General features: G+C 57.9%; 1 protein-coding gene across 5 annotated transcripts in view; it reads right to left on the bottom strand.

The window, feature by feature from the left end:
* The window catches only part of SHISAL1 (shisa like 1), a 159,432-nt gene that overhangs the window by 82,206 nt on the left and 62,724 nt on the right, over positions 1–14,502 (bottom strand). For 2 of the 5 annotated variants that reach the window (XM_045363480.3, XM_005567041.5), the window contains exon 1: positions 4,832–5,270. The exons of 1 other annotated variant lie outside the window; for it this stretch is intronic. The gene's annotated coding sequence lies outside the window, so the exon portion shown is untranslated. Of the gene's footprint in view, positions 1–4,400; positions 4,602–4,831; positions 5,271–5,845; positions 6,119–14,502 lie in introns of those variants that run through there. 2 more of the 5 variants (XM_065522017.1, XM_045363481.2) reach the window with 2 other exon arrangements.

Here is a 14,502-nt window from a genome sequence, read left to right as displayed (position 1 = left end):
GCGTGCGGGCAGATGGGTGGTGACTGGAGCATGTGTCCCAGATGCGAGGGGAGGGAGAGCAGGCTGGGGGGCATGGGCTGTCGATATAAATGCCCCATGCAGGTTGACGTCGGAAAATACAGGACTAGAGGCATTTACATTTCATCTCAGCTTCTGCTTCTGTGGATGGCCAGGCAGGGAGAGATTCTGAAGCCTTTTCCTAAAAGGAGTGCCTCGGGGGGTTTCAGGGCAAATTTCATCATCTAGGAAATGTCTGTACTGCCCCACACCGCCCCGACTCCCCAAAGCTCCTCGAGGCCTCTGGACAATGTCCACCGTGTCTATAATACAGGCTTGAACATCCTTGGCCCTCAAGAACCTCCAGTTCACTGTGTGACCTTGAATGCAGTCCCAGCCCTCTCTCAGCCTCAGTGTCCCCATCTGAATACGGGGAAGCAGATCGGCTTCAACCCCCTCCACCAGCAGCTCCTGGGGCCTCTCCCCATCACAGCACAGCACACGAGGCTCAGGCCTGCTGCTGGCACTGTCTTTGTCTACCGCCCTGCCCACCCCCTTGAGGGCTGTGGAGAGTGGGGTGCGCGCGCACACACACACACACACACACACACACTTGCGCATACGCCAGAGACCCTGCCTGGGCCTGGTCTGGCACTTTCAGAGGTACTGTGTCCTGAGGTGCTGAACAAGAAATCCTGGGCTTGTGGGGAGGGGGGACGGCCAGTGACTGGGGAAGTCAGGATGAATGTTTCTGACCTGGCCACAGCTAAGAAGAAAAGGAGGGAGGGGCTCATGATAACTGGAGTGGGGGGACAGAAGGCACATCAGTAGGACCAGCAGGACATCCACAGCCCCGGCTAGAGAATGATTTATTCATAGAGTCATTCATTAAACAGGTTGGCTGGAAGCTGCCCGGAGGTGGGTCTCAACGACCTTGGGGTCTCCTCCACCTCCCCAGGGGGTTCATGCTTAGGGGTCAAGGAATGTGTACCCTGGAGGAAGGCAAGAAGGAGGGAAGGGGTACAAAAAGGGAGGGAGGAAAAGATGGGGCCACCCCCCTGCCAGGCCCTGTGCAGAGTGAGACCAGCGTCTACAGAGTGGGTGTCCCCTACTGTCCCCAGGAGGGCATAACCAGCATGGACAGGGCCTCGGGTCACACTCCTCACTCATCCTGGCTCTGATGTTCAGAACCCTGCCTGTTTAGTGTTTAGGAAACGAGGTCCCACTATTCTTAGGTGTTCACGATTGTTTCAGTAACTTCTGAAAGAGCAGCTGGGCTGAGAGAAGCCCCTCTTGGGGGAGCAGGGGAAGGGGCTCTCAGTTCGCTCTAAGATCCTGTGAATCTGTTGTATGAGTCAACTGGGGAGAAGCTAAAGCAGCCGAGACTGGGTTAATAGAGGCAGAGCATCCCTAAGAAGGGAGGTGATAGCTTTCATCTAATCATAAGGCGGGCCAGGCTCTGGGTCAGTAATACTGGAAAGTAAACAGGATAATGAGTAGGAAGTGAGACTATGGGGCCCCAACCCCGTCATGGCTCCTGGTGCTGTGTCTTAGGAGCCTCTACATCCCCACCCCGCACTAGGCAATGTAGTGTAGTGGTTGGGAGCCTGGTCCTGGTGGGGTTATGTATTATTAGCCTCTCTGGGTCAGTTTCCTCATCATACAACAGAATCTACAGTTGCCGTTGACAAGTTTGGCATGAGGATTAAGTGGGAAGCTGGGTTCCGAGTGCACTCAGCATGGTACCTGGCGTGGAGCAGGCCTTTGGGCTGTCACTGCCAAGTGCAATCCTAGTGCTGTGCGGGGTGCAACTGTGAGCCTGTTCGGTGAAGTCCTGTATTGTGGACACAGACAGCTGAAGTGGCCAGACCTGGTGTCCACATGCCACCGCCCCCCACCCACCCCAGAAGCCAAGGGCCTGGGCATGAGGCAACCCTCCTGCAGTGTGGCCTTCGGGGTGGGGCTGGAGAGGGCTTGGCCAATTGTCCTAGGAAACTGGAAATCAGATTCACCTTCTTGGCCAAAACTGCCTCTCCCTCTGCCCAACTCAACCATGGGCAGCCCACCCAGAAGCTGTCTAAGCTCCAAACCTGGCCTCCCTCCCTCCTCCCTGCCCCACTCTGCTATTCAAACTCTCACTCAAGCTGGGGGTGGTGGTGTCTCCTGCCCTGGCCCTGCTCCAGGGGAGCTCCATCCCCCAGCCCTCCAGGCCTGCAGCCACCTCCCAGCCCCGCAGGTCCAGAAGGCTTCAGCCACCCTGTTGTGTCTGCAGCTCTGCCCACAGAGGGTCCCTGCCCAGAACATCTCCTCCCCCTTCCTCTGGCTGATTCATGCCTGTCATTCTGGACCAAGCTCCCCTGGCCCCAATCCCTCCCAGGTTCCAAAGGACAAGCGCCTCCCGCACGTGCACTTCCCGATCCCCGGGAGCTCCCCACTGCCTCATGACCTGACCTAGGCATGCCTCCAGCTCTGCTGGCTTGTCCAGGGTCACTTCCTTCTCTGCTTCCTCGAAAGCTGCCAAGGGTGAGCCGAGGCCCTTCAGCACAGGCATGGGGGCTAGGGGAGCTGGCTTAAGAAGGGGAGGGAAGGGATGGATGGATGGATGACTGGTAACTGGGAGTGGCCATCAGCTGGTCTCACTCTGGGCAGGTCCCACTTGCTTTCGTTGTCACTTACAAAGGTCTGACTGAGCAGCACTGGCCCTGCCCCCTACCCTTCTCATCTGGTCCACCTGCCCTGATAAGCTCCAGGCTGGGTGGCTCAGGAGAGCGAGAATGGGACGCACACACACACGTGCACGTGTGCGCGTGCACACGGCTCCAAGCCAAACTGCTCCCCTCACTCCTCTTCATCAGTCCATACCTCCCAGATGCCTGAGACAGAGCCAGGAACGCAGCGTGGAGATGACATTAAAGAAAGAAACTGTCAGAAACCCTTGCCTGGGGCTCTCAGCTTCAGCCACAAGAGGGGCCAGGGCTGCCTGGTTGCAGAACTTCCTGGTCATCTCTTGCCAGAACAGGCACAGCAGACAGCCTCTCTGGAGAGACGGGGTGAATGCAGACAGGCGTTCTGCGCTGAGCAGTCACAGATTGAGGGGATGGGGAGCGACCCCCCAGTTCTAGGCAACCATGACCGGCATGGGGATTGTCCTGGTTGATGCTGGGACCTGAAGGTTATTTGAATTCTGCTTTCGAATGACATTTCTCACTGAAGCTGAAGGATACCGGTAGGTGAAAAGTCCCAACGATTACCCCTGGACCATCTGATTCCCAGAGAGATTTGGACAATCAGACTCAGGCGAGGAAACAAAGGGTGATGCAGGGAGGGAATTCTCATCAGTCTGGGTCTGAACAGAGCTGAACTTGATGGTATTTCAGGCACAGCCATCCGGCAGCGAGATGCACAGGACATTACTGACCGAAAACACCTTAGACAATGCCTACAGCAGGGCCCTCATTTTATAGTCTAGGAAGCTGAGGTCCAGAGACATGTGGACAGCTGCCTGGGGTCACACAGCCACCAACGCTCAGCGGGAACCGACAAGGGTTTCTCACAGTGAGCTCACAATAGCCTTTGGTGGTGGGTATGGCTGCCATTCTGTCTTCCAGATGAGGAAATGGGCTGGGAGGCATCAGGAGCCTTGGTCAAGGTCATACAGCCCTGGAGAGGGGACTGGAGGCCACCCCCAGAGAGTCCCTGTGTGGGGCACTTTGTGTTCTTCCCATCCTAGGCTGGGATTCCTGTAAGTGACAGGTGCAGTCACTTAAAACAGCCTCAGGAGGCCCAGAGAGGTAGGGGAGCTACAAGGAGGCATCCCCAGAGGTGCTCTCCCGCAGATTACATAACTCCCCTTCCCTGTCCGATGGCCCCAGGGGGGAGGCTGGGGCAGCTAGCAAGAGTGGGTGGCACCCAGTGGGGAAATGGACCCGGCCTTGTTCGCCCATATCCTCTTGACTCTTTCCAAAGAGGTAACAGTTGTAGGTGCCAGGACGCGCTGGCTTTTTCCTTTCTTTTTCCCTCTGGCTGAGTAACAAATACTAATACTAATAATGATAATAATAATTAGAATAAATATAACCTCGAGACGCTTGGGGTCTCGTTGCCATGGCAACCGCGGGCGCTAATGAGCTTCTGAGGCCGCCCCGGGGCCACCCCAGACCCGGGCGCAGGATCAATGTTGATTCGGCCCCTGGAGGCAACAGCGGTTCCTCGGGGGCCACGCGGCGGACCAGGACCGAGGAGCAGGCACTTGGGAGGGGTCCTTCTCCCCGTCCCCTGAGCTGCCCAGCTGGGACCCCCAGGTCCCTCTGGGTCCGCAGCGTGGCCCTCAGTCCCTGTGCAGCCCGCACGGGGCTCCCAGCTCACTGCGCTCCCCGACTCGGTTCTCGGAAGCCAGTCCCCACCTCGGACGCGGATTCTGGTCCCGGCCGCCGCGTCCCGGCACGGTGCGCCCCGGACTGCTCTTCGCAACCCGGCCCCTTCTTCTCCAAGGTTCAGCGACCCCGACCTTGGTGAGCGCCGGCGCGGACCCCAGTGCCGAACACCGGCTGTCCCGCAGGGCTCCTGCCCCCAGACCCTTCCCCGGTCGTCCCCAGCCCCTTTCTAAAGAGCCCCGGACCCCAGTCATATGACCCTTACCCGCCTCTCCCAGTGCGCCCACCCTTCACCCCTTCTCCGGAGCCCCGCGCCGCAGACCCCGCCCCCCACTCGCCCAGACTCTCTCCTCCGCCAAGAGCTCCGCCCCGGGCCCTTTCCACGCCGCGCTCGGACCCCGGCCCGGGCGCGCCCCTCCCCCGCGCGGCCCCCGCCCTGCCCGCCCCGGGGCGCAGCTCACCTCGTGCCCGCCGCCCGCTCGTTCCTCGCTCCGTAGCCGGGAGCCGGCGCCCGCGGGAGCCGCCTGCTGGGGTGCGGGGGCTGCCCACGCCCCCGCGATGCCCCCGCCGCCGCCGCAACAGTTGTCCGGCTTCTGGGGGCTGCGGGGACGCGGGGACTCCGGGCTCCTGGATCGGCGCTCGGAAGGCGCCCGCTTCTAGGCGCGCCGGGCGCGGCGCGGAGCTGGGGCTGGGGCCGGGGCTGGGGCTGGGGCTGGGGCCGGGGCCGGGGCCGGGGCTGGGGCTGGTGTCGGGGCTGGAGCTCCGGCTCCGCGTACGGCTCGGGGTCCGGCGGCCGGCCGCATGCCCCGTCGCCGCCCGCGGCTACTCGGCGGCCCGCGCCGCCCGGCCGCCCGCCGGCCCCGAGCCCCGCGCCGCGCCCGCCGCCGCCGCCGCCGCCGCGCTCATGCTCGCCGGGCCCCGCGCTCGCCGCCGCCGCCGCTGCCCACTTCACTCTTTGGCGCTCGCTCCGCGCCGCGCCCTCTGCTGCCCCCTCGCCCGGGCTCGCCGAGCTCCCGCCGCCCTACCCGCCGCGTCCTGCGCTCTCCTCTCTCTCCCTTCCTCTCTCCTCCCTTCCTCTCTCTCTCTCTCTCCCTCTCTCTCTCCCTCTCTCTGCGTCCTCCTCTCATTTTTTTTCTTTCGCAGTCTCTTTTCTCCCCCTCTGGCTCTTTCTTTCTCCCCTCCTGCTGTTTGCGGTGGCTTCTCACTTTCTCTCTTTTTACTTCCTTTCCGTCGTTCTTTCACGCCTTCCTCCTCCTTTTCCTTCCTTCTACTTTTCCCTTTCCTCTTCCCGCTTTCCTGCCCAGTTTCCTTCCTCCCTCCCTACCTCCCTTCTTCCTTCCTTCCTTCCTCTCCGTTCTTCCTCTCCTCTTTGTTCCTTCCTCCTCCTTCCCTCCTTCCTTCCCACTCCCTTTTCCTCTCCTCTTCCCACCCCAGTTTCCTACTCTTCAGTCCTCCCATCTCCTTCTAACACACACCTGCTTTGTCTTGGGGCCACGTTATTCCCGCCAGCCACACCCTGGCCAGGGGGATCAGGGTCACGGTCAGCTTGGGCCAAGAACCCTTCGCCTGAGAAGGCTCCTCTGCCAGGGTTTCCTGTGGGAAAGGCCCCACTTCCCGACCCTCCTGGGCCACTGCATGGGGTCCCCTCCTCGGCTTCTGCTCCCCGCTCCACCCAGCAGCCCCGCAGCTCCAGTCTGCCCCCCATTTCACCCCTCACCTGTGGGACAAGGCTGTACTTGCCCTTCTGTGGCCTCAAAGCCAGTGAGCCCCCGTTTCCCCACCTTCCTCTGTCCCTGGCCGGAAACCTGCGGTTGTAAAGAGGTCTTGTGGGGAGAAGGCTGCAGCCTCGTCAAGGGCCCCAAGAGAGAATGGAGACAAAGATCTTTTATCAATTCTTGATTTTAGGAGGAAGAAGGGAGCCTCTGGAGGACTGGCCCCAAGATTCTCCCACCTGGGTCTCCTGAGATGGTGGCCCTCATTTCACTTTTCTAAACATTGATGGAACCGCACCAGAAACTGGGCTGAGCCCTTTATACTTGGTGTCTTCTTTATTCTTTATTTGTTCCTCGCCACAGTGCTGAGCAGCGTCCTCCCCACTTCACAGCAGAGGCACTGGGACTCAGAGAGGTTAGGACACCTGCTCTGAGCCACACAGTCAGCTCGGGGCAGAATCGGGGCTCAAGCCCAGGTCTGCCTGACCCTGCAGGCCCAGTCCCTCAGCCTTGGCCCCTCACAGGTACCTGGGTGAACATCAAGAGAAGGCACCGAAGGCAAGCACTGCACCCTCTCCTTACTGAGGAGGAACCAGAGACAGCGGCAGGTGCCTGGCAACAGCTTGTACATGACCCATTGATGGAGCTGGGAGTCCCGATGGCATTTCTGATGCCACATCCTGGGCCCCTTTCAAGGATAAGAGGGAGGCTCAGCCTCGTGCCCGAGGCACCCAGCAGGACAGTGGGAATGGTGCCGGGGCGCCCACGCTAGGAAGCCTGCACTGTTGGAGTGCCTCGATTTCCCCACCTGTCTCACAGGTGTCCATGCCTTCCTTTCCTCAGTGGACCTGGCTTGAGCAGCTGCCCAGGCAGGACACTGAATCTCCCCCAAGGGAGCTGATGTGGGCCCTGCTCTTGGGAGGGGCAGGGGGCCCCCATGAATGCCCCAGCAGGGCGAGGTCAGGGCCACAGCGAGGGCTCAGGGAGGCAGCACCTGCTTGGCCACAGGGGCAGGCACTGTTGCCCAGTGGGAAGGCTCATGGGATTTGTAGCAAGGCGGCACTTTGTCCCTAATTGGCCAGGTGGCCTTAGGCATAGCACAGAAGCTCCCTGAACGCCAGTTCTCTTTCCTGAAGAGATCCCAGCACTACCTCCTGCACGGGGTGTCCCAAGGACTAAATGAGACTAGGCCCATGAGGTACTTCTCCTGGCACCTGGCAAATATCCCAAGAGGGGGACAGAGGAAACTGAGGCCCAGAGAGGCCATGGAACAGGTGGAAGTGCCGGGTGCTGGTGGTGGTGGGGCTGGGAGGTGCCTACCAGACTGTCCCATCTGATTTTGGCTGTCATGCTGGAGAGGTGCCTGTCATCTGTGCCCTAGCAGGGACTGTGTCTTAGGCTCTCAACGCCAGGGACACTCAGCTTTGAGGGATGCGGGCTGAGCGAGGGGAGGAGGTGTCAGGGCGTCACAGCAGGCCGCCTGTGTTGCTGGGATGGGGTGTGTTGTGTGTGTGGTGTCTGTGTGTGTGGTGTGTAGTGTATGTGTGTGTTGTGTTTGTTGTGTGAGTGGTGTGTGTGTTGTATGTGTGATTTGTACGTGGTGTTTGGTGTGTGCATGTACTATGTGTGCTCTGTGAATGCATATTAAATGAGTGGGGTATGTGTATGGTACATGTGTGAGTATGTATGTGTGTATGAGAGAATCTGAGTGGTGTTTTGTGTGTGTGCTGTGTGTATATGTGTGAGTGGTGTTTTGTGTGTATATGTGTGCATATGAGTGTATGAGTGGTGTATGTGTCTTGTGTGTGTTGTGTGTCTGTGTGGTACTGTATATGAGGTGTGTGATGTGTGTTCATAGTGTGTGGTGTGTGTGGTATGTGTGAGATGTGTATGTCTATGAGTATACATAGGACTGTTGAGAGTGTGTGCTGTGTGTGTGTTCTATGTGTGTGTGTGTGTATGAGTGTTGTGTTATATGTGTTGTGTGTCATGTGGTATGTGAGTATAAACTGTGTTGTGTGTGTTGTATGTGTGCATTGTGTGTATGTGGTATGGTTAGTCTGTGGTCTGTGGTGTGTGTGGTGTGTTTGTGAATGTGTATGTATGTGTATGTGTATGAGAGTGTGAGTGGGGTGTGTTGTGTGTATGTGTGAAGATATGTGAGTATGATATATATATGTGAGTGATGTGCGTCAATGTGTGTGTCTCAGGGTGTGTGTGGTGTGTGTGTATGTGAGTGGTGTGTGTGTGTGGTGTCTGTGTATGTGAGGGTGTGAGTGGTGTTTGTGGTGGTTCGTGGTGTGTGTGAGGTGTGTGTGTGAAGGTGCGAGTAAATAGTGTGTGGTGGTGTGTGTAGGGTGTGTGAGGGTGTGTGTGCTGTGTGTGGGGTCTGTGGTGTGTCTGTGAGGGTGTAAGCAGTGTAGGGATGTGGTGTGTGTATATATGAGTTGGTGTTTGTGAGGGTGTGAGTGCTGTGTGTGTGCTGTGTGTGGGGTCTGTGGTGTGTCTGTGAGGGTGTAAGCAGTGTGGAGATGTGGTGTGTGTGTATATGAGTTGGTGTGTGAGGGTGTAAGCAGTGTGGGGGTGTGGTGTGTGTATATGAGTTGGTGTGTGTGAGGGTGTGAGTGCTGTGTGTGGGGTCTGTGGTGTGTCTGTGAGGGTGTAAGCAGTGTGGGGATGTGGTGTGTGCGTGTATGAGTTGGTGTGTGTGAGGGTGTGAGTGCTGTGTGTGCTGTGTGTGGGGTCTGTGGTGTGTCTGTGAGGGTGTAAGCAGTGTGGGGATGTGGTGTGTGCGTGTATGAGTTGGTGTGTGTGAGGGTGTGAGGGCTGTGTGTGCTGTGTGTGGGGTTTGTGGTGTGTCTGTGAGGATGTAAGCAGTGTGGGGATGTGGCATGTGTGTAGGTGTGTATATGAGTGGGTGTGTAAGCGTGTGAGTGGTGTGGGGGGTGCAAGTGTATGTGTGTGTGTGAGGTGTGAGTAGTGTGTGGTGTATGGGTTGTGTGGTATCTATGTATGTGTAAGGATGTGAGTGGTGTGTGTGATTGTGTGAGTGGTGTGTGTGTGTGTGTGATGTGAGTGGTAAGGGTGTGTGTGAGATGTGAGTGGTGAGGGTGTGTGTGTGTAAGGGTGTGAGTGAATGGTGTGTGTGTGTGTGTGAGTGGATGGTGTGAATGAGTGGTGTGTGTGCTGGGGTGTGCGATGGCTGTTGGCATGCGGGGGTGGTGGAATGAGGCATCTCCCTTTTTTGGGTGCGCATGTCTGGAATCTCCATATGGTGAGTGTGTTCGTGCATGTTTTCCACGTGTATGTGTGGCGGTGGTGTGTGTGTGCGTGTGTGATGTTTGTGTATATGTGTATTTGTGGTGTGTGTGTATGTATGGTAAGTGTGGTGTCTGTGTATCTGTGTGTATGTGTGGTATATCTGTGTGTGGTATGTTTGGTGTGTGTTTGTGTATGCATGGTGTGTGTGTGTGGTGTTTGTGTGTGGTGTGTGTGTATGTGTGGTGTGTATGGTGTGTGTGTGTATGGTCTGTGTGTCTATGTGTGTGGTGTGTGTGTGTATGTGTGGTGTATGTCTGTGTGGTGTGTAATGTTTCTGTGTATATGTGTGGTGTGTGTGTAGTGTTTGTGTGTGGTGTGTGTGTGCTGTGTGTGTCTGTGTATGTATGTGTGTGGTGTGTTCAGGGCATGTGGAAAGCGTCACCATTTAGTGGAGCCCCTCCCCCTCATTGTCCCTCCCTACCGCCCTTCACCTGCCAGTGGGCGGGGCTCTGTGCCTGTCCCAGGTCAGTGCTGGACACCCAGAGACCAGAAAAGGTCCCTGCCCTAAAGCTTAAAGTCGGGTTGGTGACAGCACAAATGTTAAGGCTCCATCACTCCATCTCCTACAGGATGAAACTCCATCCCTTCTTCCTGTGCCTGTGGCCCAGCGCACCTGCCCAGCCTCCTCTGCAGTCAGGTGCCGGAGCTCCAGCCGTGTCAAACCTGCAAGCCACGGTGGCTGTCCTGGGTGGTCACTCCATGGCCTCCTCAAAAGCCCATGACAGGCCCACTATGTGCTGGGCTGGGCTGCCCTCCGCAGTACTTCCAGAGCCCTGCACCTTCACCTTCTCTCTCTAGCACAGGCTCCCCTACCTTGGACAAAACTACTTTGCCTCCCTGAGCCTCAGTTTCCTCATCTGCATAATGGGAATGACCTCAAAGGGTCAATGTGAGGATTAGACGAGAGACAAGATCATAACAGGCAATGGTCCTGTCGATTAACCCAAAATAAATCAATGCTTGGCACTTCTTGGGTTCTTGGTCTCATCAACGTCTCTTCTGCTTTTCCAGGAGTCCGAGGGGTGAGCAGGGAAGTGTGGACTTTGGAACTGAATGGATTTGGGTTTGGATCTCTGCTTGGCCACTCACCAGCTGTATGACCATGACTAATGTTATTCATTTCTCTCGTGTCCTGTGCTGCCCCCGTCAGATGACCACCAACTTTACATTTCCAGAGTCTGAAACCAAATGGGTATCCCTGGGCCACAATCCTGGGGTGGGCGGGGCCGCACTTCCTGGAGGCTCCAGGGGAGGACCCTCCTGGCCCCTTCCAGCCTCTGGTGGCACCCTCAGCTTGCGGCGATATCACCTGGTCTTGGAGGGCAGCATCTTCAGATCTCCCTGCACTCCTCTTCCGACAGCCTCGGGGCGGATGCTCCCTCTGCCTCCCTCTTATAAGGATGCCTGTGATTGCATTAGGGCCCACCCAGATCATCCCAGATAATCCCCTCATCTCAAAATCCTCCGCTCAACCCCATCTGCAAAGTCCTTTATTTCCTGCTTGCCGTTTATACGGTAGCACTGGCAGGTTCCAGGGATTAGGATGCGGATATCTTTGGGGGCGGGGAGCACTCTTCAGCCTTCCGCCCTCTGGGCGTCTGCCGAGGCAGGTGAGGGCATAGGCTCGGGGCTATTGTGTGAGTCCAGTGAGACGGAGCATGTAAGCATGTAAGCTGTCATCCACCGACCATTCAACAAATACTGCTGCGTCTCTGCGCCCGGCTGCACTGGAGGAGGCACGGGCAGGTGACTATGCAGACTGCCCTGGGAGACATTCCCCTGCCCCATTTCTGGGCACCTACTGCGTGCCGGGCCGCGCCCGACGCCCCACATCTGTCGTGGCTTCATCCTCCATCCCTATTTACTATTTCTCTGCCTTCGGGAGGCCTGCTCCCCCGCAAACTCGACTGCTCACGGGCGGCCTGGCGATGAGTCATGCTCTCTCCCTCGGTGGAGAGCAGCCTTTTCAAAGGGCTGGCTGGGGAGGGAGCTAAATTTAAAGCCAGGCTTCCCGAGAAGATCACCTGCCACATCAAAATTGCAGCCATTTAATCGGGAGTCGGGGACACGAGGCATCGCGCCCTTTCCTTTCTGAGAGGGTGGTGCTTGGAGGCCAAGACCCTGCGGCGGGCAGGGGGAGGGGGCTCCGGTGTGGCAGAACCAGCCGGTCCCTGGTCTCAACATGTTCCCTCACCTTCCCCCACTTCCTTGGGGAGCAGCCCCCCACCCTCCCAAGGACCACCCCCAGCCCCTTCCTCCTCCAAGGGGTTCCAGTCCCCCAGCCCCCATTTCCTAAATTCAAAATCGAGGGCTCAGAGAGATTTAGAGGCACCCTACCCCCTCAAAGTCCTCCAGCAAGGGTGTGGCCAGGCTGGGCAGTGCCCTGGACTGGGTGGTTGCTCTGATCCTTGGGTAGGGTAGACAAGGCAGCGGCAAATTGTTGCCTCTTTGAGCTTCTGTTTCCTTATTTATCGATCAATTCCAGGCAGGAGGAAGCACTTTGGTGGGTCCTGGAGGGCATTGTGTTCACTCCACCTGTTTACCTGGGAGGAGGTGGAGGCCATGAGGTGGGGAGACTCGGCCCAGGACCCTGGGAGGGAAAGAGGAGCTGGCCAACAGCCAGGCCTCTGCCTCCCAGCCCTGTCCTCCTCTGAAATGTGAGGCTGGCTGTCACTGCTGCCCTTGTGCCTTTGCCAGTGGGTGGGGCTGGCTGGCTGCCTGTCCCTGCTCCCTGCTCTCCTAACTGACCACAGGATGACCACAGGAGCCTCGTGTCACAGCAAAGCCATGGCTTCCCTGTGGCTATAGGAACAGGTCACAGGGAGGCAGGGCTGCCCACTGGTTAGGGTGCTGGCTGTGGGGCGAGAGCTGAGTCTGAATCTTGGTGGCTGCTGTATTGTGAGTCTTGACTGCTTGGGGCTGAGCACATAGTAGTTGCTCTGTGTGCAGGCATCACTGCCATAGCTGACTGTGGTCCCACAGATTTGGAAGGAGTGGTGAGCTGGGTGCCAGGGTCTGGGAAGCTCGCAGGTCAGATGCACTATACAGATGCCAGCAGTGGGGTTTGCCAAAGGCCATCATCTCATCCCTGGGGGTTAAACAGTCTGCCAGCTCCTCCTCTCTGGCCTGCCCACCTCCCTGTTGGTCACACGTGTCAACACAAGTTTCTCTTCCAGGCCTGGCAGGAGGCAAGAGGGGGCTTCTGTCTGCAAACAAAGTGCATGCAGCAGGCCCGGCTCTAAGCCACACCCTCCTCCCTAGTGTTCCCCTGTGATTACACTGCACTGAGAAAGGAACTTTGCAGGTGTCATGAAGGTGACTAATCAGACCTTAAGAGATGATCTGGCTCGGCTGACCTCATCACATGAGTCCTTTAAAAGCAGAGCATTTTCTCTCACTGGTGACAGCAGCTGGGGCCCAAGAGACCTGGGGTGAAAGGCGTGGGCATGAGGCAGTGGGGTGCAGGGGTCTCGGGACAAGGCGGTGAGGAGCTGAGAGCCCCCAGCCAACACCAGCAAGGACACAGGACCTCAGTCCTACAGCCACAAGGAGCTGGATTCTGCCGCCACCTCCGGATGAGCCCAGGAGCCTCCAGGTGAGGGCCCGGCCTGGCTGATACCTTGAGGTCAGCCTCGTGAGACCCTAAGTGGAGAACCCACTGAGCCTGCGCAGACTTCTGGCCTCCAGGACTATGAAACAGCAGGTGGGTGGTGTTTTAAGAGGCCAAGTTTGTGGCAGTTTGTTATGTTTTGCAGCAATAGAAAAACCCACGTCCTCAGCAACCACTTGTGCTAACGCCTTTTTAACGGGGTGCAGAGTCTTACAACCCATCCTCCACTGTTCCCCCAGGGGGCAGCCCCTGACATTGCCACTCCTCTGCTTACAGACCCTCCATGGGTAGCCTTCAGGATGAAGTCTGGGCTCCCTGTGGTTCGGCATTCAACGTGGGAAAGAAAAGACATCGTCCCCATCATTTTGGAGAAGGTTGGCTGCGGGGGCCCTGCTATGTGCTGGGGGCAGCTGAGTCTCACAATGGACCAAGCTCCCAGGGAAATGCCTGGACTCCAGAGGCAGCTGGGCAGACCTGTCTGCCGCCCAGAGTCCTAGGGCTCAGGGAGCATGGAGATGCCCCTGGGTCAGGGAACACCGGGCAGCCCAGGCACACTGGGAAGACATTGGCTGCGAGGGGGTGACGCGGAGCCAGAAGGGCTGGGGGATTGGGGAGCACCAACTTCATTTCCTGAAGCTGAAACACAAGAGACCCCAGGGATGCAGGCTGTACGTGGCCTCAGTTTCCTTATCTGTAGACGATCACTGATGATAAGCCCCGCTCGGGTAGCACCGGGCTGTTCTCAGCGTGTGATGCGCATTACATCGTAAGATGGGGTAGGTGCTATTTGTCAGTGCTGTCAACAGTTTCCCAGGCAAGGAGCTGCGGATAGAGGTGAGGCTAGAACAGTGGCTCTCAAGCAGAGGGAGGGGCCGGTGAATGAGGGCCCTGGCTCTGGCTTTGTGGCTGTGTCCTGGGCTTGCCTCCTGGCACCCCACATAGCAGCTGGGGACCTGGACCAGGTGGACTGGCTACCTCCTGCTGCCCTGTGTCCTCCTCTGCAAATCGGGGACAGTGATGGCTGGCCTCAGCCCAGGCTGGCTCACAGGAGGCAGAGGTTCTGTCCAGGGGGAAGTGAGAGGTCCCCACCATAGCTCAGATGCTCAGCCCTGCCCCCCAGCTCTGTGGCATCAGGTTCATCAGGGGGAATGGCAGAATCCACTCCTGTTCCCCGGCGCTGTGCGTCTAACCTGGGCTTGGCATCTGTGCAGCTGGCGGCTGTCACAGCTCGCTGCATCCTACCGCCAAGCATCTGAAACCCAGCCTGGGACGGTGAGAATTTAGATGGTGCCAATTGGCAGGTGGAGCTGAGCACCCAGCGATGAGCCTCACTTGCACAGAGCCCCACCTACCCTGCAGCAGGCCCCGGAATAATACAGTAATAACAACAGCGACGACAGGCAGGATCTTTGGTGTGTGCGGGAGTCCCCGAGCACCCTCCACACCTGCTCATGCCTTGCATCCATGCAGGGAGTACAGGCAGGTTCTA

This window comes from Macaca fascicularis, chromosome 10 (assembly GCF_037993035.2).
Source record: "Macaca fascicularis isolate 582-1 chromosome 10, T2T-MFA8v1.1".
In the NCBI taxonomy this organism is placed as follows: Eukaryota; Metazoa; Chordata; class Mammalia; order Primates; family Cercopithecidae; genus Macaca; species Macaca fascicularis.
This window is presented reverse-complemented; position numbering and strand designations above follow the sequence as displayed.